Genomic DNA, 4184 nt, shown 5'->3' with positions numbered 1-4184 from the left:
GGAGCTATAATGAAGTTACCTTACAGTACAGTGACAGAGAAGCAAATGTTAATCTTCTATCTTCATGGCTTTTATTATTATTATTATTATTTATTATTATTATTATTATTATTATTATTATTATTATTATTATTATTATTTGTTTTTAATGGTACAGTTAATAGGAACAGTGAGCATTCTTCTTCCATAAGCAAAAATAGCTGTCAAGCCTCATTTGAGTACTGAGGGATACTATAATAATAATCCCTCTGTGTCATCCATATGTATTTATCCCGGCCCAAAAAGCAAATAAGAAGCTGACCGAAAAAGAAGCTGGCGAATAAGAAGCCAACTTCAGCATCGTCCCTATTGGCACCTTTCAATTGGTATGTTTTTATTCTGGTCTGTTTCTGTCAAGTGCTTAAGAGACAACTGAGACAAAATCATCAATATCAGAAATGACAAAATAAGGCACATCTTATTTGTATGTTTACAGTAGCCTGAAATTTAAATAAGCTTAAAGACGAAAGATTTTGTGGACTGGTATCACAGCACACCTGATTAGACGTTGGTATACATTTATCCACCTACAGGACACAACCTTGGGTACTAGTATGGCTACTAGTCTGAATTGTGTTGTATACCAATTCAATACTGACCCAATACTTGCTGTAATGTACCACAGTTCATTTTGTATGTATTTGTAATATATGTTGATGAAAAATACTTCCATCATGTTTTTACCTGCTAGTATAGGTCCTAATGAAGTAGACAGTGGACCTTCCAAGCAAAACAAAAAAAAAAAGTTTGCCAACCTTACTTATACTCAATTACTTATGACATTAAATAAATAAGTAAATATACACATAAACCACCTCAGGCCAGATGAATATGAAACCAGTAAATTAACCATGCCTCCTAAAGCATAGTAAAAAATAAATACAGTTTTTGTAAATAGCCAACTCAAACTGACTTTAAAGATCTGTGCCAGGGTGCCCTTGGTCAAACTCTTTTCTTCTTTCAAACTTAATTAATGTGATTAACAGCTTTGTGATTTGATTGTAGTCAATCCACTGCTGTGATGATTGCAACCCTTCAGAAGGAAAATGGTTCTATTTGATGTAATTCCCGTTCAATCAGCACATGATCAGAATTTTGTTTCTCTTTGTCTGAGCTGCCAAGTCAAATATAAACATGTCACAGGTTGGAGTTAAATAAGTATTTTGAGTCATAATTAATCTGTATATATGTACATTAGTTTTTATTTAAAACTACACTGTAAATCCATTGTTCAGATTATCCACTATGCTGTCTTTAAAACAGAAATACATTCAAATATGTAAGACCATTTAAGCAAAATACATACTTGAGAGCCATGGAAGATTCCCATATTAATAATATTAAAGAAGAAATTCTAAAGACATTTTTTTACATTTTTTTTACCAGTGTATACATGCCAGTGGTAACACACTGTACTATGAATGTTATTCAAAGTGTAATACAATAATATACGTTTTGCTGGATCATAGTCAGAATGTGCTTTTAAAGCAGTTATCCAGAATATCAGTTTAACAGACTGATTATGCCCCAGTAATCTGGCTATTTGATGTTGTACTGTATATTTTTATGGATCAAGATATTGTTTTTGTGGTTTAATATTCAAATTATACTGGAGTAATTAAAACATCTATCTAATTAGTAGAGTTTCCTAGTACAGAGGAAACACTGTAAATCTGATGTATTTGATTGAATTATATTTGAACATTTATTCTGTCTCGTGTTTTTATATATATTTTTACAATATTTATAAATATCAAGAAACGAGTGGACATAAGCATATACTATTTCATGAACTAAATGTATCTGGTACGTTTTTTTTTTCCTTATTACTGATAACAATGGAATGAATAACTATAATTTTTATTTTGATTAAATAAATTGAGAGTAGTGTCCATTATTGCTTATAAAGACCCTGAGAATAAATGTTGTCTTTGCAATCACTCAGTTTAAACAAGTTTATGGTTTCTATAGCCAAAAGACGCCTGGTTCTTGGGGAGCATCCCACTGAAAAATGCTTGGTCCTGAAACGGTTAAAATGTAGCTCATATCAGTAATATTAGGTGTTTTTTTCTTTTCTTGCATCGTGTATGGTGGTGATCATGTATGTAGCATTGACCCTGAATACAATATTACATTTTGCTATTTCACAAGAATAGAATGCATTAAGAATTTTAAAAAAGAGATAATCATGTATTTCAATACTTGTTAAGTGCCAGCTTTTATCTCATTATATATTACATTGTGGGGAGTGAAAGACAGCTTTTGTTAATGGTTTTGGATTCTGCACCTCCATTATTATGTCTCATTTTCAAATAAAAAGCTTCTGCAGTGCCATCTGCTGGTAACTCATTACAGTTTTACTTTTATTTTTTTAAGCATTTCAGTTTATGTAACCTTGAAGGGGGGACAAGATGGCGGAGTGAGCAGCAGCACTAAGCGGTAACTGCTATTTTTTTTTCTCTAATAAGCCCTAATTGGGAAATAATTAGGTCTACAATATAAACAAATTGCAGCAAGTAATGGTGTAATCAAATCTTGACCTTATTGTTTTTCTTTTTTTCCTTTTCTTTTGCGTTACTTTCATTTTTATTTTATTTTTTTATTATCCCAGGTGCGTGTCGTACGCAGTATATCACAGCATACTTCCATTTCTAATATTTTCACCTGACGCTTAAACAAAAGAAACCTGTGACCAAACCCTCTGTATCACAAGCTTTTTTTATACCCGGAAAAAACAAAACAAACTATGGAGAAGGCGAGACAGCTGAACTTCTCCGAACCGAAGCAAAAGAGTTCTGAAGCCTTGACTTTCCACTACTATGACCCCGTTCACACTACCGGCTAGCACTGGGCTGGCCCAAGGCCACTGCATATTTAGGTCTGCAACCCCGTTCACATTTGCGTTTTTAAGGCGCCTTTGCGCGTTCACATATGTGACTTAAAAGCAGGTCTAAAATGTGGCGAACTGCTTTTTTTATTTTTATGGAATGATAGTCTGCATTCAGAACGGAAGTGCTACAGGGATATACAGTAATCCTTTTGTAGCAGATGTTTGTTAATAGTTTTTTTTTAAATGCAACACAGAAGCAATTTTAGTGTATATATTTAAAAAAAAAAACATATTGACTATTTTGACTTACTGTTATGGTGTGTAACAGGGTGACGGTCCGAGCTTACCCCCACCCACAATCACATTATTCTTGTAAGAACACGGAGGTATTTAGAAAGTGGGAAACAGCAACTAGTGTTGATAGGTATAAATATTTATTTTCATAATGGGATACTTCACTCAGATTGCAAATAAACAATTAAACAATTAATTAACTCGGGAGATGGGGCTTCCCATCCACGCTGCAAAATAATAACAAAATATACGGCTTAGCCATCACATTTATAAAACAATAACAAAACAAGACTACGCCGTCATATTTATAAATCATAACAATAATAATAATAACAATAACAATAATAATACAACAAAACAAATACAAAATAATAAATTGCACAGGGGCAGAGGGGTACCCTGTTCTATAAATAAATACATTTATGGCAGGGCTTTGCCCTGCCCCCTTTTCATGTACAGGGCTCCTTGCCCTGCCACATATCCCCCCCCCCCCCCCCCCCTTGTGCAACGCACACTTGGCCCAATGGCCGCTTCCCCCCTCAGTCTCAAAGTCCCGGAAGAGGGGGAAGCAAGGTGTTTATGGGGGTGCCCATGGTGGGATGTCCTCCACCCCCCATTTCTCGTGGCTGGCAGCTCCCTCTTCCTGGGCTCCAGCCACACTCCATCGGGCAGCGAAAATACTGCGGGGGGAGCAGGTCTCTTGACCCCCCCCCCCCCCCTTCTTCATGGCCGGCAGCTCCTCTCTGTGGGGCTCTGGCCACAGCATTTCCTGCTGCCATGCGAAGCAGGACCGTCAGCAACCCCAGGTGAAGCGGGACCGTCAGCGACCCCAGGTGAAGCGGGACTGTCAGCGACCCCAGGTGAAGCGGGACTGTCAGTGACCCCAGGCGAAGCGAGACTGTCAGTGACCCCAGGTGAAGCGGGACTGTCAGTGACCCCCGGCAAAGCAGGACTGTCAGTGACCCCCTGCAAAGCGGGACCGTCAGCGACCCCAGGTGAAGCGGGACTGTCAGCGACCCCA

The sequence above is a fragment of the Acipenser ruthenus genome, chromosome 2 (genome assembly GCF_902713425.1).
Source record: "Acipenser ruthenus chromosome 2, fAciRut3.2 maternal haplotype, whole genome shotgun sequence".
In the NCBI taxonomy this organism is placed as follows: domain Eukaryota; kingdom Metazoa; phylum Chordata; class Actinopteri; order Acipenseriformes; family Acipenseridae; genus Acipenser; species Acipenser ruthenus.
This window is presented reverse-complemented; position numbering follows the sequence as displayed.